This window comes from Saccopteryx bilineata, chromosome X (assembly GCF_036850765.1).
Source record: "Saccopteryx bilineata isolate mSacBil1 chromosome X, mSacBil1_pri_phased_curated, whole genome shotgun sequence".
NCBI classification, from domain to species: domain Eukaryota; kingdom Metazoa; phylum Chordata; class Mammalia; order Chiroptera; family Emballonuridae; genus Saccopteryx; species Saccopteryx bilineata.
Genome location: NC_089502.1, coordinates 33,643,174 through 33,667,058, shown reverse-complemented (window position 1 = coordinate 33,667,058; position 23,885 = coordinate 33,643,174). Strand labels below are relative to the sequence as shown.

The window sequence follows — 23,885 nt, the reverse complement described above, 5'->3', positions numbered from 1 at the left end:
TAATAGCTTAAACACTGGCATCTTGCAAGGACTTGAGTAAGACTAAGCAGCCACATGCCAAAGAGCTTGGCAGCTCTTTTATCTTGTTTTTCATAAAATGGTGTGTCCACTTGGCTATTGGACCTGCTCGGCTACGTTTCCACAACACACTTTGCAAAATCATTGGTGATCAACAAATTAGTGAGTTTGGTACAGAGTTGTGCTCTTTTGCCCATGACAGCCTGGAAGCCTGTTTTAGTGCTAGTGACAGAGCATCAAGACTGAGATGTTTAGAGATAGAGTCAGGTATTCTTTTGCAGAATTATGTTGAGTGATTGGCCCATGTGACAAGTGATGCATTCCTTGATACATCTTTTCAAGTCAGTTTCTCTGTTTCAGTTGAAATCTTCCTATGATTATAAGTTGATTCTTACCTTCAATAGAGCCAATGAAAATGCAATGAGATGTTTGAGCTGAGGATGTAATAGTTTACAGATATCTGTAAAGTTGACAAAAAGAACCTTTCATGGTTCTTACTTGGACAAACTGTGGAGCTTTCATGAAAAATTTTCTTTTCTCTCCAGCAACCTTATCTGGATTCTTTCCCCTCATTATGCTGAATACTCAATTCAGTAGCTCATCATATGTGCAGTCTCTTTCTGAGCCTGACCAAGAAGGGCGTTTCTCATTACTGAATGAGATACCATCATCTTTTTGCTGTATTCATCTTCTAAAACTTCACTTTTTCTAGAATTTTACCCTCATCTGGGAACTTGACATTCTTCTATTTCTTTCTTTCTTTTTTTTATTGTCAAGATTAATGTCAAGGCCATACTCTCGTTCAGTTGGTTTTTGAACATCACTTTCAGTCTTAAGAGCCTTTACAGGTTCTTTAACTTCATCAATATCAAATATCCTTTTTGTTTCCTTTTCTTCTTATTCTTTTTAAAAATTAAATTTATGCATGGTGAAATTGGTTAACAAAATTATATAGTGTTTCAAGTGTACAATTCTATGATACATCAACTGTGTATTGCATTGTGTGTTTACCACCCAAAGTCAAAGCTCCCTCCATCACCATATATTTAACCTCCTTTACCCTTTACTACTCCATTCCCTTCTCTTGTAACCACTGTAGTGTTGTCTGTGTCTATGAGTTTTTGTTTGTTTTTCTTGTCTGTTCATTTGTTGCTTTCAGTTTTATGTGCCATATCCCATGTATCAGTGAAATCATATGGCTTTTGACATTTTGCATCTGATTTATTTTGCTTAGCATGATATTCTCAAGATTCATCTATGTTGTTGCAAATGATAGTATTTTATAATTTCTTATGACTGAATAGTACTCAACTGTATAAATGTACCACATCTTCTTCATCCAATCATGTATTGAGATGATTGGTTTTTTCCATGTTTTGGCCACTGTGAATAATACTGCAGTGAGCATAAGGGTACGTATATCTTTACACTGAAATGTTTTCAAATTTTTTGGGGAGATAATCAAAAGAAGGCTTGCTGGGTCATATGGTAACTTTATTCTTAATTTTTGGGGGAATCCTTTACTGTTTTTCATAGTGGCTATACCAGTTTACATTCCCGCCAACAATGAGTGAGGGTTCTTTTTTCTCCACAACTTTTCCAACAATTTGTTAGCACTGACAGGAAGTGGAACAGGTCAGCTCCAAGCCCTGGTAGTAGTGCAATTTCTGCTGACTCCTCTACCACCACTGTGCTAGGCTCTTCCATTAGCAAAAAGTAAGAGTTAAGTTCTTATGGCTTCTCAGCAATATTACAACAAAATGATGTTGAATGAACTGACATTACTCAAGGAACTGCTGTACTAAGAAATCCATTCTGTCTTAAACATTTGTAGAAATCTTGTGGTGGGAGTGGCTATGAGATAGGGCTGTCTCCAACCTCCATACTAATACTCAAGCTGGTAGTTTTTTTATCCTAGGATTCCGAGATGGCCTCTGTTCAAATTGTAATAGGATAGTCCTGATGCAGCCAAACAGGCACAAACAGGTGAATATATGTTTGGGTGATCCTCAGCCAGAATTTGACTCCCCCATGAATTAGTCAGAGTTCTATTGCCTCTGGACAAGAAGGATCAAAATGAGATCATCCAGAAGCTCTGAATAGCATCGTAAAATGATGACTCAATGAGAACATATTGGGTTTTAGAGCCAACACTTTGGAAGTTGGGCACTACGGTTGAGTGGAAAGAGTAAAGGCTCAGGTCCCAGGATTTGTGAGCTGAGACAGTCATTTACTGCAGTGCATTTTTTTTGGCTTCTATAAATTGTTGATGGTGGCAGCATTCTACCTTTCTCTTCTAATTGGCAGACAAAAGCATTGAAGAATAATTAAATATGACTGAGCCAGCTTGGAACTTGCTGAGCACGAATTGACCAAAAGAGTGGGGAAGAAAGAAGACAAAGTTTCACCCAATTTATTCTCTGCTATGTTATTGTAAGTCCTAGTGGGCAATGTCAGTGTAGCAGGAATGGAAACAAGTTGTTCAGGTTGATGTGTGGTACTTGGAGATACAGTGTGAGACTCCTTTAAATTAGAATCAAGCCAGTATTCATTAAAGAAACTTGTATAATAAAGCATTCTTTTTTTTAGCAGACCAAATAAAACAAAAACAACAACAACAACAAAACGAAAACCTGTGTCACTGCCAAAGATTTGTTAAATAAATACACCTGCCCTGCAGGAGAGTGAAGCAAATCTGAATGGAATGCCAGGCTTCTGACTAATTTGTCACATGATAGAGCTGACCCAGGAGGAACCTTAGCTGAATGGGAAGGCAGTGATACTGGGCTGTGTCCCCATCGACAGCTCAGCTAACTAACGCATTTGTAATGAGAGTAAGAAGTTTACTTGGGACTATCTTAATATACCAGATGCTTGCTTCACAAGTAGAAGTGCACTTCACAGAGGCGTGTTTTAGAAATGTAATAACTATTTCATTTATTGTAATTAAAAAATACCTCTTTTTAGAAGGGAGCTATTAAATAGACACTTTTGAGAACATTTCTGCTTAATTTTTAGTAAAAAAAATTTCTCCTGAGGCAAATACAGAGTTGTGATCATTTCAGATATGAATAAAAGTGAGATTGCAGTTGGATGATGGCAAAGGGAAATTTAACTCTTTGTTTTAATTACTTTTTTTATGTTTTAATTTCTCCAATGAGAATGTCATATATTTGAAATTTATCCAAATATGTACATAGAGATGTTAGTTATAGGTGCAGTGAAGGTGATGTTGAGTAGATGAATGTAGTGGTCAGCAGCCTAGGGTTTTAAATATGACAGATGTTGATTCATATTTTGTATATACTATTTATTAATTACATGGCCTTGGGCAGGTTACCTAAGTTCATTTGTAAAATAAAGAAATAATACCTACCTTGAAGTATTGCTGAATGATGGTGGGAATGTATGCAAAGTGCTTTGTATGGTGTTAACACAGAAAGGTATCCAATTAAAGGTTAGCTACTATTTGTATTATTATAACTTGTGTAGTCCAAGTTCTTTCAAATGTTATTTTATTTATTTGTCTTAATAATCCTGGAAAAAGTCAAAACTAAAGGGAAAATTTTCATGAATATTGTCACTTTTTCTAATGGAATGGTTACTGATGTAGATATGCACCCACCTCCAAGATGACTGTCCTTCTGTCCTTTCTGTTTCCAGTTTTGTCCATGAAATCTCAGTCTTTATGTCATTTTGAAAGTGGTGACCACTGAACTCATGCCATTATACAGAATATAAGAATATATCCTTGAAGTGTTTTAATGTTTCTGATGAAAGTAAAAACCAATTAGAAGCAAGAGGTTTTAACCTATGAAGAGAAAGCTGAAATTCAACCTCAACAGTAGATACTGAAGTTCATTGTGAGGAAGTAGGAATTAAGTAAGCCCTCACTTAATATTGTCGATAGGTTCTTGGAAACTGCAACTTTAAGTGAAACGAAGTAAAATGAAACCCATTTTTGCCTGACCAGATGGTGGTGCAGTGGATAGAACATTGGACTGGGATGTTGAGGACCCAGGTTCGAGACTCTGAGGTCATCAGTTTGAGCATGGGCTCATCTGGTTTGAGCAAAGCTCACCAGCTTGGACCCAAGGTCATGGATTCGAGCAAGAGGTTACTTGGTCTACTGACGGCCCACGGTCAAGGAACATATGAGAAAGCAATTAATGAACAACTAAGGCAGGGGTCGGGTACCTATGGCTTGCAAGCCAGATGTGGCTCTTTTGATGGCTGCATCTGGTTCACAGACAAATCTTTAATAAAAATAATAATAATAACATTAAAAATATAAAACATTCTAATGTATTACAATCCATTAATTTCCTACCACTTATGTTCATGGTTGCGGGTGGCTGGAGCCAATCACAGCTGTCCTCCAGGACAACAGCAAGTTTTTATTGGATAATGTGTAATGTACACAGGTTATTTTGAGGTCAGGAAGTAAACTTTCCTCTTTTTAATAAAGTAGTCAGCTAGCTAATTGCAGAAACACTTTTGATGAAGAAGATGGCTAAAAGAAAAAAATCTGAGGAGTATCCTCAGATTTTTTCAGCAGGAATGGACAGAGGAATTCGCCTTTGTGGAGAGAGCAGGTTCTGTAGTGTGTCTAATATGCAATGATAGAATTGCATCGATGAAATGGTCAAATATAAAGCAGCACTTCGACACACGCCATACTACATTTGCATCGAAATATCCAGTGGGGAATTGCAGGAAGAAAGCATGTCAAAAGCTACTGTGCAGAGTGCAAGCTAGTCAGCAGCAACTCTGTGTTTGGACCCAACAAGGTGACTGGAATTTGGCTAGCTTTGCTGATGCTTTAGCAATTGCGAGAAATGGAAAGCCATTCACAGATGGGAAGTATGCCAAAACATTCATGCTTGATGTTGCCAGTGAACTTTTTGATGACTTTTCGGACAAAGATAAGATAATCAAAGGAATAAAAGACATGCCTCTGTCGGCAAGAACTGTTCATGATCGTACCATCATGATGGGAAATCAAATTGAGGCAACACAAGTGAAGGACATAAATGTAGCACCATTCTTTTCTCTTGCTTTGGATGAATCAACAGACGTAAGCCATTTATCCCAGTTCAGCGTGATGGCAAGGTATGCTGTAAGTGACACACTATGTGAGGAAAGTCTTGCTGTTTCACCTATGAAAGACACAACAAGAGGAGAGGATTTATTCAAGTCTTTCACTGAGTTCACTAAAGAAAAAAATCTACTGATGGATAAACTTATTTCAGTTTGTAATGATGGTGCTCCATGCATGGTGGGGAAAAACAGAATTTGTAGCGCTTTTTCATGAACATGAAAAGAGACCCATCCTAAGTTTTCACAGCATCCTACATCAGGAGGTGCTTTGTGCTCAGATGTGTGGCAAACAGCTTGATGAGGTGATGTCACTGGTCATTCAGGTGGTCAACTTTATTGTTGCCCGAGCTTTAAATGATCGCCAGTTTAAAACACTGCTGGATGAAGTTGGGAATAATTATCCTGGTCTGCTCTGCACAGCAATGTGTGTTGGTTGTCAAGAGGGGAGGTGCTCAGCCATTTCATGGCTTGTCTGAGTGAAATCCGGACTTTTCTTAGTTATTAGAGAAATGCAAATTAAAACTACAATGAGATACCACCTCACACCTTTTAGATTAGCTGTTATCAACAAGACAGGTAATAGCAAATTCTGGAGAGGCTGTGGAGAAAAAGGAACCCTCATTCACTGTTGGTGGGACTGTAAAGTAGTACAACCATTATGGAAGAAAGTATGGTGGTTCCTCAAAAAACTGAAAATAGAACTACCTTATGACCCAGCAATCCCTCTACTGGGTATATACCCCCCAAACTCAGAAACATTGATATGTAAACACACATGCAGCCCCATGTTCATTGCAGCATTGTTCACAGTGGCCAAGACATGGAAACAACCAAAAGGCCCTTCAATAGAAGACTGGATAAAGAAGATGTGGCACATATACAGTATGGAATACTACTCAGCTATAAGAAATGATGACATCGGATCATTTTCACCAAAATGGTGGGATCTTGATAACATTATATGGAGTGAAATAAGTAAATCAGAAAAAACCAAGAACTACATGATTCCATACATTGGTGGGACATAAAATCGAGACTAAGAGACATGAACAAGAGTGTGGTGGTTACCGGAGGTGGGGGGAGGTAGGACGCAGGAGGGAAGGAGGGAGAGGGAAAGGGGGAGGGAGGGCACAAAGAAAACTATATAGAGGGTGACAGAGGACAATCTGACTTTGGGTGATGGGTATGCAACATAATTGAATGACAACAGAACCTGGACATATTTTCTTTGAATATATGTACCCTGAATTATTGATGACACCCCATTAACATTAATAAAAATTTATTTATAAAAAAAAAAGAAAAACGTCGAACATCCTGAGTTAGCTAACACTGAGTGGCTCTTGAAGTTCTACTATTTCATGGACATGACTGAACATCTGAACCAGCTCAATGTGAAAATGCAAGGCATTGGAAATACAGTCTTATACCTTTAACAAGCAGTGTTTGCATTTGAAAACAAGCTAGAACTCTTCATAGCCAACACTGAAACAGGCCGTTTACTACACTTTGAAAAACTGGGAGAGTTTAAAGATGCATGCACAGCAAGTGACCCTGCTCAACATCTTGATCTCCAGCAGCTAGCGGGCTTCACATCTAATCTCTTGCAGTCATTCAAAGCGCACTTTGGAGAATTTCGTGAGCACACTTGTCTTTTTAAGTTCATCACCCATCCACACTAGTGTGCAGTGGATAGCGCCTACCTGAGTTACATCCCCAGTGTCTCCATCAGAGATTTTGAGCTATAAGCTGCTGACCTGAAGGCCTCAGACATGTGAGTGAATAAGTTCAAGTCACTGAATGAAGATTTGGAAAGACTTGCATGACAGCAAGCAGAGTTGGTCAGCAAACACAAGTGGGGTGAAATGAAAAAACTTCAACCCATGGGCCAGCTGATTGTCAAAACTTGGAACGCGCTTCTCATCACATACCACACACTGCAGCGTGTGAGTATTGCTGTACTGACAATGTTTGGCTCTACGTATGCATGTGAGCTGTCTTTCTCAAATCTAAATTAGAACATTCAGACCAACCTATGATCATGTTTAACAGATGGAAATCTCAACGCTTGCATGAAGCTTAACCTACGTATCAATCAGACTACAAAGCCATCAGCAAAACCATGCAGCACCAGAAGTCGCATTAATGGTAAGAAGTACTTTATTCATCATTGGTTAGCAACAGCATAACAATGTTATTAAAAAGAATTCAGAGACTTATTGTACTTTAAAAATGTTAGTTTTACATAAAATGCACATATTTACTTGTATTTAATGTTAAACATATTGTATGGCTCTCACGGAATTACATTTTAAAATATGTGGCATTCATGCCTCTCTCAGCCAAAGAGGTTCCCTACCCCTGAACCAAAGTGTCGTAACGAAAAACTGATGATTGATGCTTCTCACCTCTCTCTGTTCCTGTCTGTCTGTCCCTATCTATCCCTCTCTCTGATTCCCTCTCTATCTCTGTAAAAAAATGAACAAACAAAATAAAAAACAAAATTATTTTACTATAGGCTAATTGGTATAAACAAGAGTTAAGTTCTCACAGCATAGTTCTGGTCACAAAAATGTCACCAAACTTCTAAAGACAGATCCATAACACATCTAACATTAAACATTGAAATAAATGTGAATTATATACACATTTAAGAAAGATGAATAGAAAACAAGTCAAAGAATGATCTTTCAGCCCATTTTTTCCAGTTCAAGGTGGTGGGTAGGCAGAACCGATCCTGGCAGCCCAGCGCACAAAGAGGGATCCCGGCTTGACAGGATTGCCTCCCATCACAGGGCGCACCCGCACCTCCACCCACACTCAGGCTGGGGCAATTTAGAAACACCAGCTCACCTAGTGTGCACATCTTTGGGATGTGGGAGGAAACTGAACTACCCAGAGAAAATCCACACAGACATGGGGAGACATGCAAACTCCCCACATACAGTGAGTGGCCCAGCTGGGAAGTATTGTTGTTGTTTTTCTCATCAATGTTATAATAAAATGACATTGGACAAAATGACTTTATTCGGGGACCTGCTGTTTCAGGATCATTTTAAATGGCATGCACAGCAAGGTGTATTGATTAGATCTTAGAGAAAATGCAAAAAAAAAAAATGCTCTGCTAATATTAAACAGAACAAACTCTAGAAAAGGCAGTAGCTCTCTTTCTATTCTTGCCTTTTATGGACTTAGGTTTTATATATTTGCTCCTTTTCATTTTTTACCTTTAAGACGTCTTCTTCCTAGAATGCCCTTTTTAGATATTTCGCTTGTGGAAAAGGACTCAGGTTAGACTGACTGTTTTCAAAGCATCACACAGAGGGCTTGTTAACGTACAGATTGCTGGACCCCAGTCCCCAAAGTTTGGGTTCATTTGGGAACTACTAACAGGTTTTCAGATGATGCTGATGTTGTTGATTTGGGAACTAAACTTGGAGAAGCCCTGCATTGAAATGAGGCAGGGTCACAGAGATTTTGTATTTATAGCTGATTAGAGGACAGAATCTAATATTTATTCATTTATATCATGGAAACTGTATTTCTACTTGTTGCATAATGGCTTGGCAAATGGGACTTTAAACTCTTTATCAGTTCAGTGAGTATTTATTTTAATATCTACTACTATGTGTGAGGCACTGGGCTAGGTGCTAAGGATACAGCTGAAACAAATTAGACAATGTTCATGGTCCTCCATACAGTTTTCATTCTAGGAAGGGGTGACAGCAAAAATCACTGAGATGAACTAGATAATTACAACTTCTATGAAGAACAGTAAAATCAAGTAAGGGGATAGAGGATGACAGAAATTAGGGACTATTTTATAAAATGTGGTTAGGAGAAGCCTCTTTGAAGAGAGGAAATCAAGTAGGGACCTGAATGAAGTAAAGGGGTAAGTCATGAAAGCATATTAGGGTGAAGCTTTTCAGGTAAAGGGTTAGGCCCTGAGGTCTGCATGAAGGTCACTGTGGCTGGTGAAGGCTGAAGAGTGAATAGAGAAATGAACAATAGGCCCCAGCCAGCTGGCTCAGTGGTAGAACATCAGTGTGTGGAAGTCCTGGGTTCGATTCCAGGTCAAGGCACACACGAGAAGCGCCTATCTGCTTCTCTACCCTTCCTCCTGCCCTTTCTCTCTGTCTCTCTCTTCCCCTCCCACAGCCAAGGCTGCACTGGAGCAAAGTTGGCCCGGGCGCTGAGGATGGCTCCATGACCTCCACCAGAGACACTAGAATTGCTCTGGTTGCAATGGAGCAATGCCCCAGATGGGCAGAGCCTCGCCTCCTACTGGGCATGCCGGGTGGATCTCAGTCAGGTGCATGCGGGAGTCTGTCTCTCTGCCCCGCCCCGCTTCTCACTTCAGAAAAATACAAAAAAAAAAAAAAAAAAGAGGAAATGAAAAATGAACAGTAGGAGGTGAGATTTTCAGGTTAACAAAGACCAGGTCACATAGAGCCATTATAAGGATTTTGGATTTTATTGTGAAGAAGATGAGACTTAAGCGATATAATAACAAAAAGACAATATTTGGAAAACAGTTTAAGTTTGTCATTTTAATTTACATGGTTTGATATTGTGTACAGATAGTCATTTATGGCATTCAATTTTGAAAATTTCAACATCACAAATTTCCCAGTATTATTCTTTTCCCCCAGGACCACTCTAGACAAATCTGAAGTTTAACTTTAATTGAAGTCCAATAATTATTTAGAGTGAAAGAAACAGATACCAATTTCCTTAGAATGGTTATTGTCATGTTTCTGGTATTTCTTTAATTTGCTTACTGTCTTTTCTGACACTTGTTTGTTTTTTCCCACTGTATAACACACACTGAAGAGCTTACAGACCTTAGCTGGAATTTCTTGTAGGCAATGCCAAATGCTGTCTTGTTTTTTCTCCTAGAGACCTGGGAAATTGTACAATAGGAAAATTCACATTAACTCCTGAAATACAGGAAATAGATCATTCTGATAAGATGGGAGTTTTCCTGATAAGACAACCCCTCTGTGAGTGAAGAAATAATTAAAATAATTTACTGTTCTGATGCCCATTTGTAATATAACATCTTTGGAGTTTAAGTATAAACTGGTGGGGCCCCCAAAAGACAAATTCTGTATGACTCTATGCATAGGAGGTGTCTAGAGTAGTCAAAATCATAGAAAGAGAAAACAGAATGGTGGTTTCCAGGCGCTGCTGGAAAGAGGGAATGGATAATTATTTTCTTTAATGGGCACAGAATTTCAGTTTTGCAAGGTGAAAACTTCTGGAATTTGATTGGACAACAATGTAAATATACTTAATACTACTGAACTGTACACTTAGAACTGGTTAAGATGATAATTCTACGTATGTATGTAGTACTCCAGTCCACTGGGAACTACCAGTGTTATGTGGAAGACCCCTACTCAAGACAAACTGATGTCAAGAGAAAGAGAGAGAGGCCTGCCAAGGGAGGCAAAAAAAAGACCTGAATTTCCTTCTCCCTTAGCTTTTATTGATCAGAATTAGAGCAGAGGTAACAGGATTACAAGGAAGGGAGTCCAGGTGATAAGGGGAAAGAATGACTAATGGCCATTTTGCTGACATGGAGAAAGGGCTAATTTGGTATGTACATTCTTTTGCTAATTAACAAGAACAAAGGAAAGAGCAATCTAGAACCTCTAGGCTAATTTTCTAAAGCTTGTTCACATGCATTCCTTTGTGTCTGCACAAAGGTCACTCACTCACAGTTTGTTGGTGTTTGCCTCCAAGGGACATTTCACTCAGGGCTTTTAACTAAAGTTCCCCAGTCCAAATCCTAGAGGGTTCAAGGTTAAATGGGTGATTCCCTACATATGTGCATTTTACCGCATTTAAAAATAGTAAAATAAAGTAGTTGAATCTAATAACAACAATAACAAAAATGAACTAGTAATATAACCCTGCTATAGAATGATAAGTCAAAATCAGAGTATGGATAAGATCATCTACCTTATATGGATTTCTGCTTAGGTAGATTCAGTGGACAGTTACTGTCTATTATGTATATGCAGAAGGCCAGGTGCCATAGATACAGACCAAAATAAGATAATGGTTTTTGCTTCCTTGGAGCCTAGTTGAGACTCAACAACAAAATAGATTGTTATTATATGAGCAGAGAATTTCAGAAACCTGGTCAGTTTGGAAAGGTGTAAAGGAAGGTGAGTCCTTAGTTTGGTTTTGAAGGGTAAGTTTTCATGTTGGACTAGAGAATGAAGAGCATCCTTGCCACAGGGAACAAACTGTGGTATTAGAGATTGTGTAATTTTTAAAGTGAAAGCCAATGCAGAATCAGTAATGATGGAAAGGAGAAGTATTCTGAGAAAGACTTAGAAGGTAGAGATCATAGGTCCTGGTAACTGATTAGTTGAGGTAAAGGCAGAGAGGAGCAATAAATTGAGAATGGCTTTTAGATTTTTTTGTTTGGGCTAGATAGGAGTACTATATACATACATATGGAGATAGAGATAAAGAATATAAATCTTAGGTCTAAGTCTGTGTTAAGGTAGCTAGGTACTTCTCTCTATGGAATAATTTGAGAAAAGTCAGAATTTCTAAGATTATCATTCAATCTTCTTGACCTAAACACCCAATTTTGTCACCTCCTAGCTTTTTTTTCTGTACGTGGTGATTGAAAAAATAAAATTTCATTTCTCAAATTCCCTTTTAACTAGAGTGCTGGTATATGACCTGATTCTGCAGAAACTGCATTTGGAGAGACGTAAGTTCTGTCAAGTAGGGCAGCCAAGGCAACTAGGTCTTTTGAAACAACTGTGGTAGAGTTTATGTCTCTAGGCTCAAGATAAAAGTGTAGAACAGGAGGCAGCAGTGGTAGTCTTTCCACTATAACAGTCCTAGGGTCTGGTTGGGCATTTCTCATTGCTGTATCAATGCTTCTGGCTATTTGGCATCCAAGGCTGGTTCTTGGCACTCCCAGAGATACTATGGGGAGCTCAAATTATTATTTTTTACTAAATTTCTTTTTTCTTAAACTAGCTGGAGTGGATTCAGTTAGGTACACCTAAGCCCTGTTACCAATATACATGAGACTAGCCTCTCATTATTAGCATATATGATCAAATGAACTAGCTGGCATTTAAGCCTTTTAGAGAACCTAGGTAGGTTTCAGGAGTGGAGGCAATAGAGCATTTAAATGCTATGGTCAGGCAGATCAGGTCTAAGTTCTGGCTCTACTGAATGGCATCCATATTACTTATTCGGGTATGTTACCTAAGTACTTTCAACTGTAAATTGGAGATGATCATAGCATCCAACTTATAGTGTTTTTGTAAGGGTACTATGTGATGATTAATATAAAGAGCTTCTCCCAATGCGTGGAAGACAATAGTGATAAAAAAATGTTTACATTTGCTCATGTTAACACTGCATGTGTATCAACAGTTCAAATGCTTTAGACATGTTTACCTGAAACCTATGTACTCTTACTGATCAGTGTCACCCTGTTAAAGTTAATTTTCTAAAAATACAAAACAGAACACTGCATGTGTAGGCTTTGTCTCATGCAGTAGGATTCCTTGACTTTTCAGAGTCCTTCTTTTGTATTTGGCCTAAACAGGTCCATTTCTCTATACAATGAACAATATATTTTATTTACAATATATTTTGTTCTTATTTTATGGAATATTAAGTGAATAAAAGCAAAAGTAGAAGAAAGAAAAAAGAGAAGATAGTTCTTTGTATTAACTCATGTCTGAACTTGGATCAACCTACAAACTTCCATGATGGCTCTTAGAATGTTTAACAGTCAATAACTGTGGCATTTCAGGTGCTGGGGCCATGCCTAGCTTCCTGTTAGGATCAGGAAGTTGTTTCACTCAGTTTCTGGTTTGAAGATAGAAATATCTTAAGATTGGGTGAGTTGGGTAAGAACCTGGATTACTTTTAAAACATAATGCTGAGCAAAAGAAGCCAGATACCCAAGAATACATAATGTATGATTCTATTTATGTGAAGTTCAATAACTGTCAAAACTAATCTATGTTGATATTATTCGGCAAAATAGTTTTTCTTTTTGGAAAAATAATGTCTGATAGTAAACATAAAGGAACTTTATGAGGCCCTTAAAAGGTTCTACATCTTGATCTAGGGGGGTGGTTACATGGTGTACACATATGTAAAATTAATTAATCTGTGTACTGAAATTTGTGCACTCTGGCCCTGGCTGTTTGGCTCAGTGGATAGAGCATCAACCTGGAGTATGGATGTCCTGGGTTCAATACCTGGTCAGGGCACAAATGAGAAGCGACCATCTGCTTCTCTTCTCGTCTCCCCCTTCTCTCTTTCCTTCTTGTAGCCAGTGGCTCAGCTGGTCCCAGCATCAGCCTCAGACGGGTGGGGGTTTGTTGCTATGTGGATCCTGGTTGGGGCTCATGCGGGAGCCTGTCTCTCTCTACTCCTGTCACTTAAAAAAAAAAGATTTGTGCACTCTGCCATGGTTAATTACCAATTTAAAAGAAGACTCTGAGTATACTTTAAGAATGGCATCATCACAAGTAAATACACGTGGTGCTACTTTACAGAGATAATATCAATATGACCATATTTGTTCTGACATTAGATACAGGCATATTACTCTACAGTCACTCTTATTAGGTCCTATTCACAGTTTACAATCCACGAAATAAAAACAAGTATAGTATATCTCTGGCGCTTATATCAGAATATGTTGATTTAGGAACTTATCTTAGTCACTGTTAACTTGTTTAAGCCCCAATACTAAAGAAGTCACGAAACATTTTGAAATAATTCCATCCCATTGGTTGTCTTTATTTTACCAATAATTCAAAAAGTAAAACACTGTCTTTTATTCCCTTTAAGGTTGAAAGGTGACCATCTGATTTCTATTTAATGCTGCATTTATGTTTGGTTATGGTTCAAAAATGTTTCTTTAATCACTGACATAGAGAATTGTTTTTGGATGCCAGATATCATATGCTGTTCAAGACTCTTTGCAGATTGTGAAATTAATTTTTCTTGTATACCAACCTTTCCTCAGCTGTTTCGCTGATTTGGCTTTCACCCATAATTCACTAAGTAAAGGGTTAGCATTAGTCATTGTTTGTAAAGAACTTTCAACTTTCAAATCCCAATTTCCTAATCAATAAATGTGGAGAAAATTAGTAGATACAATGTTACAATACATGCTAAAAGAGCAAATGTTAAAATAGAACATACTACTTCAGATCTATATGACTTTCAGTTAGTGTTTTTTATTAATATTTAGAAAAGACATTTTTCTTACACGATGGAAGAAAGAAAGAAAGGGAAAGGAAGAAAACACACTCAGCAAATACCAAATCTCTTCTATCTCAAGTTATAAATATTAAAAAATGTTTTTTATTACGGTAACACTAGTTAACAAAATTATACAGGTTTCAGATGCCCAGTTCTATAACACATCTCTATACACCATGTTGTGTGTTCACCGCCCCCCTCCCCAGCCCAGGTCAAGTCCTTGTCAATCATCATTTATCCCTCTACTTTCCTCCACCTCCCCCAATCCCAGTCAGCCAGTCAGAGAAAGACAAGTACCATATGATTTCACTCATATGTGAAATCTAACGAACAAAATAAACTAGCAAGCAAAATACAGGTTATAAATATTTTGAAAAATAAAACAAAGACTATAACAGGGATACCCAGATATCACCTTTATTATTAGGAAGTTCCAGTTTGAGGAGTTGTCTTTAGGCCTGGTATCCAAGTAGGCCTGCCCACTAGTTCCCAGAAGTAGTCAGATATGCCCACCCAGTGTCAGACAGAATTGGATTTGGGTAATCCTCCCCACTGCAGGTGTAAACACATGTATAACCTATGGTCTGACAGAACACAGGAGAACTTATACTGTCTGCAGGAAGGCTTACTCCCGAAAGGGCAAAATTAAGCCATTCATACCCAGTTATTCTTCTCAAGTTTGCCAGTCAACTGTGTCCTTCTATCTCCTTGCAGGCAGCATAAGTAAAGGATTCAGAAAGAGATCCTTAGTAGACTTAGTGAACTCACTTTGCAAAACGGGAACATCAGATCTGGAGAAGTGTTCTTAACTAACATAGCTTTTTCCATTGAATATTCCATGTCCTTCTTTCTTTCAAATTACTAAAGAAAAAATGTAAATACAAATATAAGTCATGCCTGACTGGTGGTGGCACAGTGGATAGAGCAATGACCTGGGATGCTGAGGACTCAGGTTCAAAACCCTGAGGTCACCAGCTTGAGCAGAACCTTGCCAGTTTTAGCAAGGGATCTCTGGCTTGAGCACAGGATCATCAACATGATCCGAAGGTCACTGGCCTGAGAAGGGGCCACTGGCTTGGTTTAAGCCCCCTGGTTAAGGCACATATGAGAAGCAATCAATGAACAACTAAGGTGCCGGAACTATGAATTGATGCTTCTCATCTCTCTCCCTTCCTCTCTCTTTCTCTCTCAAAAAGAAAACACATACACACACACACACACACACACACACACACGCATGTGTGCGCGCGCACACACACACACATATATTATAATTAAAGTCCAAATGGGTAAATATTCTTTTACTATCAGCCATGGCACTGCCCTAATATGAAAAAACAAACAGGCATTTTTTTCTCTGAGACGATAGATTACAGGTGACTCTCTGAGGAGCGCACCAATGCTTTCCTCACCCTCTTCCCGTAGGTGCATTTTCCTTGCCTCTCTCCCCTAAGCTCCAAGGAGCCATCTTACATCTCTGAAACTTGTTTCTTGAGCCCCTTTCTTTTACCTCTTTGACTTTCTTTTTTTTTTTTTTCTTTTTTATTTATTTATTTATTTATTTATTTATTTATTTATTTATTTTTTCATTTTTCTGAAGCTGGAAACAGGGAGAGACAGTCAGACAGACTCCCGCATGCGCCCGACCGGGATCCACCCGGCACGCCCACCAGGGGCGGTGCTCTGCCCCCCAGGGGGCGATGCTCTGCCCATCCTGGGCATCGCCATATTGCGACCAGAGCCACTCTAGCGCCTGAGGCAGAGGCCACAGAGCCATGCCCAGTGCCCGGGCCATCTCTGCTCCAATGGAGCCTTGGCTGCGGGAAGGGAAGAGAGAGACAGAGAGGAAAGTGCGGCGGAGGGGTGGAGAAGCAAATGGGCGCTTCTCCTATGTGCCCTGGCCAGGAATCGAGCCCGGGTCCTCCGCACGCTAGGCCGATGCTCTACCGCTGAGCCAACCAGCCAGGGCACCTCTTTGACTTTCTAAATAGACTTTCTTTTATAGTTTGAAAAAAATCAAATCACAAAGTACAAAATCAAAAACAGAAAAAAGTTAAAAGTCTGTGCTGAAAATCTCTAACATTGTGGTCAAATTTATTTTCAAGTAGCTTCAGAATTTTTTTTAAAATTTAACTTAATTTTTTTAAATTTAATTTTTAAATTACTTTTTATTTATTGATTTTTAGATAGAGGAGAGAGAGAGAGAGAAACAGAGGAGAAACAGGATGCTTCAACTCATAGTAGTTGCTTCCCATATGTGCAAGCCCAGGGTTTTGAATCGGCCTTCTCAGCATTCCAGGTTGATGCTTTACCCACTGTGCCAGCACAGGTCAGACATAGCTTCAGAATTTGAAATGTGAAATACAAAGATTATAGTAAAAACTGATACCCAAATATCTTTAGACCATTTACTGCTCAATGAAAAGTAATATAATGCTTAGAAAATTTTAAGAGAAATATTAAATCTTCAATTTATAAAGCATCTACTAATTTTATCCAAACCCAATTTTGTATTCAACCTTCCCCCCCAGAAGACCTCTTCATCACAAGGAGATCCTTCTTATAACTCGCTGGACCATGTCATTGGCAGGTAAGGAAACTAAAGATTAAAGAGGTAAGTGGCCTACCTGAATGTGACTACTAAGTGGCGGAACCTGAATTCACACCCGTGTGTCTAACTTCAAAGCCCATGCTCTTTTTATCAGGTTAAAAAAAATAAAATGTAAAAGGGGAAACGTTTTTTAAATGAAATTAGAAAGTCCTGGATTTATCAGCTATAATCAGCTATAATGTCACATAGCATTTTCTGGCAATTTTGGTGAAAAAACAAATACTATTTCCTAGACACCACTGACACACCATTCTGTGCACCAGACCAGATAATATCAGACTAAGTGACATTGTGACACCCAAAAATTTGACTCAAAGACTCTAAAGAAATTGTTGGCAATGACAAAGTTCTGTCATGATTTCACCAAAGAGAGGAGCTGCTAAATACAATGTTATACTTAGGCCTTCCACCAAAATATTGCAAATTCTCAATTTCTAGTCCAGTGTGTCCCCAAATACCCTAAAATATTTCCCAGAAGCATGGTCATGCCTGTTCTGGAGCCTAGGGCTTTTGGATAGGCCTTCAGGATTTTTAGTATCTGCTTCTTGCTGCTTTCCATAATTGCCTCAAAGCAGGTTAAATTTGTGCCCTTATGGAAAGCTGTAACTCATGTGGACTGGCAAAACACATAAAAGGACAGCTGCTCTCGTGCTTTTGAGCCTAATGGTACCTTTATTTTACTTAAAAATTTATTTTAATTTACTGATTTTAGCGAGAGAGGAAGAGAGAGAGAGACAGAAACATCCATCTTTTTCTGTATGTGCCCTGATCAGGGATCGAACTGGCAATCTCTGCATTCTAGGACAATGCTCCAACCCATCAAGCTATCTGGCCAGGGCAATATCTTATTTATTTATTTATTTATTTATTTATTTATTTATTCATTTATTTATTTATTTACAGAGACAGAGAGAGACAGACATCTAGTGCAAATAGGGACAGACAGACAGGAACGGAGAGATGAGAAGCATCAATTCCGTTGCACATTGCGACACCTTAGTTGTTTATTAATTGCTTTCTCATATGTACCTTGACCGCGGGCCTTCAGCAGACTGAGTAATCCCTTGCTCAAGCCAGCGAGCCCGCACTCAAGCTGGCGAGCTCAGGGTCTCGAACCTGGTTCCTCCGCATCCCAGTGTGACGCTCTATCCACTGCACCACCACCAGTCAGGCAGTATCTTTATTTTAAAGAGAAGAGTAAATAAATAATCATATCTGTTATGACACCAGAATTATCTTAAATTACTGTAATTATGCCAGCCAGCCAGTTGTTTTAAGCAAAATAAGTAGATCGATTACCTAAATATCCAGCAAAAATCTAATCTACCATTGAATACACAAAAATAAATTCAAACAATCTATTCGTTTGATCAAATTTTAAAATTTCTATCAAATGTGTTTCAAAACTGCATTTGATAAAAAATAATTACAGAGAAAACTTAGTTTTGAAATGACTAAATCAAATGGCTAAATGTTTAAGTGAAAACTAACACATATATTAGGATTCTCAGTTGAAAGCAACTGAGACTGACTCTGATTTGACTTAAGTAGAAGAGAAATGTATAGCGTGAACAGGAAAACTGGAGAACTAGGTGAATAAACTATGAACCAAAGATAGCACTGGAATATCAGAATGGGAAAAGTACAATAGAAAGTCAAGAGGAAGCAGTGATTGATTCTGGTAGGATGAGTTTTCCACTTTATGAAAGAGTATTACTTGCATCAAGTACTATCTCTGCTTTATAATCATTTTTTAAAAATTGAATTTATCAGGGTGCTATTAATTAATAAAATTATATGTTTCAGGTATATAATTCTATCCTATATCAACTGTATATTGCATTGTGTGCTCACCACCCAAAGTCAAGTCTCCTTCCATCACCATTTATGCCTCCTTTAACCTCTTCTTCCTCCCTCACCCCCTTTCCCCCTGGTAATCACCATACTGTTGTCTCTGTCTATGAGGTTTCTTCTTTGCTTTATAATCATTTTGATATGTGGTTTATCTTCTCTGCTAGATTGAAGTTCCCTTGTAGTAATTGCCCTTTATAGGAAACACAATAAAGATATTTTATATTTTGTCATCATCTAGTGCAATTAATTGTATACATTTAAGATGTTCAACATGTGCTTATTAAATACCTACCTTAGGCTAGGCACTATGTACTACATATATACTGGAGATAATAAAGTGAACAAAAAAAACCTTGATTTCTATTGTGGAGTTTACAATCTGGTGGGTGAAACAGGCCTTCAAATGATCACATTAATGAATGCATGGTTACAAACTTTCCAAAGTGCTGGGAGGGAGAGGAAGAAGGTGCTATGAAAGAGTAGAGTACAAAGGACCTAGCCTTGTCTCTGGGGAGCAGAAGACTTCCTTGCAGAAGGGACATTGGAGCTGAAGTCTGAATGATGAGTAAGAATTTGGCCTAGTGATAGGTGGACACAGGCACCTCAAGCAGAGAGAACAGTGTATGCAAAGGGTCTTGCACATGGTGGGTGGTACACAGTTATGTTATAGTTTCACCTTTTTCTATTCAACTTCAGATTCAAAAGTGAATCTTTATTCTTGCATTCTTATTTATATCTTTTTCTTTTTTGAACTTGGATCTATCAATTGTCTTTTGTTTCTCTTATATCCTCAACTACTCTCTCCATTAGATATTTCCCTTCAAGATATAATCCTCAGAGTTCAGTGACCTACAAAAACCAAAATGATAGACAAACACTTCTGTGATTCCTACATCCTCTACACCTAATGTTAAGTGTTCTTAAGAGTGTACTCCACATTATTTCCTAACTTTAGTTATTTTTATTAGCAAAATTTCTAGAATAGCAGTATTCTCTACCTACAATTTCCACTTCCCCAATTTCCATTCACTTTTTAACATGATTAAATATGGAATCTTGCACAATCACTTCACTGACAGGATTTTGTCAAAGTCAGCAGTGACCTCCTAGTTGCAAAATTCAGTAGCTAGTTTTCAAGTCTCATCTTATTTGACTCTTGCCATCATTGGACAGTGTTGACTACCTCTCTCCTTTCTGAGTGCCATGATATTCTCTTTGCATCCTACCTTTATTTCAGTCTACTTTAGAGTCTCTTTGATTTATTTGTATCCCTTAAGTATAGGAATTTTATTTTGGGTCCAGGTTTCTTATTCTATACTCTATAGCTGGGTGAGCTCTTCAACCCCACTTCTTGGTCCCTGAGAAAATCCCCTCCCCTTTTTCTGTCAAGCCTTGTTTAAAATTTACACATTGTGACTCTTTCTCTAACTTTCTTAGTAATTGTTAGGGCTTACTTTTCTGCATTCTCTCTCTCTCTCTCTCTCTCTCTCTCTCTCTCTCTCTGTGTATGGTATGTATCCTCAATAAAAGCAGGTCTTATGTTTTTATGTTTATCTGTTTCCTAGCCTGTATTTCTAACTAGATTAACAGCTCCTTGAAAGCAGGGACCATCTTTCTTTCTTTGTTTCTTTCTTTCTTTGTTTCTTTCTTTCTTTGTTTCTTTCTTTCTTTGTTTCTTTCTTTCTTTCTTTCTTTCTTTGTTTCTTTCTTTCTTTCTTTCTTTCTTTCTTTCTTTCTTTCTTTCTTTCTTTCTTTCTTTCTTTCTTTCTTTCTTTCTTTATTTTTGTATTTTTCTGAAGCTGGAAACAGGGAGAGACAGTCAGACAGACTCCCGCATGCGCCCGACCAGGATCCACCCGGCACGCCCACCAGGGGCGACGCTCTGCCCACCAGGGGGCGATGCTCTGCCCCTCCAGGGCATCGCTCTGCCGAGACCAGAGCCACTCTAGCACCTGGGGTAGAGGCCAAGGTGCCATCCCCAGCGCCCGGGCCATCTTTGCTCCAATGAAGCCTTGGCTGCAGGAGGGGAAGAGAGAGACAGAGAGGAATGAGGGGGGGTGGAGAAGCAAATGGGCGCTTCTCCTATGTGCCCTGGCCGGGAATTGAACCTGGGTCCCCCGCATGCCAGGCCGATGCTCTACCGCTGAGCCAACTGGCCAGGGCCCCATCTTTTTATATCTAGCTTTTATCTCAGTGCATGGCAGAACAGATGATCAATAAACATTTATAGACATATGGATGGATAAGTTTGGGCAAGTTCTTTTGTCATTACAGTTTTGTAGAGAATGTCTGGAGAAAGCTTTGACTACTTGAAGATTGCACAGGTCAAGTGTACTCTCAGTGTCCATAAGATGCACATTTGTGTAATGTTCACACTCTGCAACTTCTCTCATGTCTATTATCTTATATAATTATCATAACAATCTTGAAGACTAAGGTAGATATTGTGTTGCCATATAATAGAGGTTCAGAAAAGTTGTTATTAATGTTTACACATTGATTGAGTGGCAGAGTCAAATTTTTAACTAACCTCTTCTAGGTGCAACTTCAGTGTGCAGTCCAGAGCTAGAGAATGCCTTAGCTCTGAGGTAATGTGGATTAATAGAAAGAACAAGGTCTTTCAAGTCAGATAGACCTAGTTTTATATTCTAGCTTTGCCACTAGCAGTATGGTTTTAAGGAAGTTTATTGATGTGTCCATTCCTCAGGTTCATCTCTAGACTGTGCTAATACTCCGTACCTCAAGGTGCTGATGAGGAGACTGAGTGATACAAGATACGGAAATGGCAGTGCTCAGTACATGCCCACTCATATTCATATTTCTCTCTCTGTTTCTCTCCCACTCTCTCTGTTTCCTTTCTAATTTCTTATTCCCTTCAAGCTTGTTCCTATTTTGTACCAACATCTATGCCAGAAGAAAGGCCTCACAGGGTCCACTTTGGAAAGATTTTACAGGACATTCTATCTTCTCACTTTCAAGATTGTCCTGTCCCACTTAAAGTGACAACAAAGATGCCAGATAGAACTAATCGTGTTCCAAGCAAAGATGCTATTGTTATTGAAGGAAATAAACTCTCTTTGTTATTGTGTGACTGCTACCACCCACCCCCATGTTTGTCCACATATTCACTCCGATCACATCTTGCCTGTTAAATTTCCTTTCTTCTCTTCTCACAACTCACTCGCTCTTCAAATTCACACATATTCTGTCTTGTTCAGGAAGCCTTCTTTGAATTTGTCAGCCTACCCTGAGCTCAGCTTTTCCTAAGCTACTAGGCTACTCTGGTTTATATCTTAGAGTGTTTCACTTCCTTGTTATGAGGCTCCTGGTTGTATATTCAATGTCTTCTCGATTATGCCTTCCTGATTAGTATGAGTTCCTTGAGGGCGCAGAGCCTATTTCATGATTCTGCACCTTCTATCCACACCCTCATCAAACCTTTATTTCTAGCCAGTACTGACGTAAGGCTGTGTACCTTGGAGGCATTCAGGAAATACTGGTGGTTTGATTTACTTTGAATCCTTCAATCTTTATGTCAACAGTAGGTAAATGAAGGGAATTTCCCATGGGAAGAATGTGAAGTCTGCACCTTGAGCTCTGCTGCGTAAGCCACATTGGTGAGGAGCCGAACCCAATGGCTTGCATTATGTCAAAATTTAAGTGAAAACCAATGCCACATGAATCCTCTCTTGTTTTCCTTTTAAGTCTTGTAACCTGGAGCATGTGTACTTTAGGGAAGAATTACACTATTAATTATGTTTGATAAACGAAAATTTGGAGGCCCAGTAACCTACTTTTTCTGTTTACTCAGGGGAGATTAAACAAAAAGGATGTGATTTGCATACACAGTGACAGTGAGGTCTTTGGAAGTACAGTTGGTGTGCTTCCTGAGACCTACTTCCCTACCATCATTCGGTGTTTGGTCTTCCTGATAATAAAAGAAACCTTTTGCACCTGGGGAGTGTCTTGTGCTTTTGTACATGTCTGCTGCCAGTACCTTGGTCCCAATCGCCATCATCTCAAAGCTACCTTATTGCAACATCTTCCTAATTAATTTCCCTGACTCAGTCTTTTGTTGTTTACAATCCATTCTCCAGAATACAATCAGGGTGATAGATATACAGCACAAATTTGATTATGTCCCAGCCCTGTTTAAAACTATTCAGCATCCTTAGAATCTAACCCCTCTGGTATGCTCATAAAGAAATAAAGAAATAAATAAACCCCTCTTCCTGACTTGCCTTCTGTCTAGCTCTTCAACTTCATCTCCCGCCATTCCACAGCTCCATCTTCCACCCTCTTGTACTCTACACTCCAACCTTCCTGAGATACTGGTATATTTCACTAGCGTGCTGTGTTCTTTTTTGTTGTTTTTTACAGTGCAGTGCCTTTGCTCACACTCATTCTGCCTATATTGTCTTCCTATCATCGCCTGGCCTTTAATTGGAGTTCTCTCCATCCTGTAAGACTTAACTCAGTCTTTGTCTTCTAAGTGAATCCTTTCTTAACCCACAATTTATTATTATTTATCCCCTCTTTTGTATATATACTTGCTTTCCTCACCATGTTATTATTATCTGCTTATGCATCTGTCTCTGTGACCTGCATGTGCATTTCTTTGATGTTGGAACTATGGCTGACACTTCCCCACTCCCTCTGCACACACATCTTCTTCCCTCAGCACTATACACATTTTTGAGATTCAGGAATGTTGTTTAAGTGAATAATTATTATATTTCCTCACTTAAAGAGTTGTTTTTGAGGTACATTGACCTCAGAGTTGCAGCAACATAACTAGTTGTTCAACTATTTTCAGGCTTCTGATCTGGGGTAGGTGTGATTATTTCTTGAGAAAGGATAGATTTAAGTGTTTTGTTAAGTTTCTTCTTAATTCAAGATCCTATAAATAAGCAGCATAGTAGAATAACACCCTCAACAATGCAGAAGCAAAGAAAGTTCCTTGGTTTTTTGCTTTATATTTACCATTACTTTTCTAAATATGTTATTTCTTTTAGGTTTTCTCTTATATTAA

At 38.6% G+C, this 23,885-nt stretch overlaps 1 pseudogene; it reads right to left on the bottom strand.

The window, feature by feature from the left end:
• Positions 1-131: 131 nt before the first annotated feature.
• On the bottom strand, positions 132-22,868 carry LOC136317263 (eukaryotic translation initiation factor 2 subunit 2-like; annotated as a pseudogene).
• Positions 22,869-23,885: the final 1,017 nt, after the last annotated feature.